The 397-nt window shown below is 66.5% G+C and overlaps 1 long non-coding RNA gene across 1 annotated transcript; it reads left to right on the forward strand.

Moving 5' to 3' along the window:
• LOC104916975 lies at positions 1-397 on the forward strand. Its single transcript, XR_796719.1, has 3 exons — positions 1-82; positions 163-276; positions 346-397. It is a non-coding gene; the product is annotated as an uncharacterized LOC104916975 (long non-coding RNA).

Raw genomic sequence — 397 nt, forward strand, 5'->3', positions numbered from 1 at the left:
TCTCTCGCAGCGTCCACGCCATCGAGCGCCGAGCCCTGCCTGAGTTCTTCAACGGCAAGAACAAATCCAAAACCCCCGAGATGTGAGGCTGAGCCCCCCCTCCATCCCTTCCGCTGCCCCTCAGCTCCCCGCGGCCGCTCTGACGGCTCCTTTCTGCCTCAGCTACCTGGCGTACCGCAACTTCATGATCGATACGTACCGCCTGAACCCCCAGGAGTACCTCACCTCCACCGCCTGCCGCCGCAACCTGGCTGGCGACGTCTGTGCCATCATGAGGTGGGTTTGGGTTCGGCCCCAGGCGGCGCGGCGCCACGGGACCCCCCTCCCTGAGCCCGCTCTCCGCAGGGTGCACGCCTTCCTGGAGCAGTGGGGCCTCATCAACTACCAGGTGGACGCC

The sequence above is a fragment of the Meleagris gallopavo genome, unplaced genomic scaffold, assembly GCF_000146605.3.
Source record: "Meleagris gallopavo isolate NT-WF06-2002-E0010 breed Aviagen turkey brand Nicholas breeding stock unplaced genomic scaffold, Turkey_5.1 ChrUn_random_7180001952355, whole genome shotgun sequence".
NCBI classification, from domain to species: Eukaryota; Metazoa; Chordata; class Aves; order Galliformes; family Phasianidae; genus Meleagris; species Meleagris gallopavo.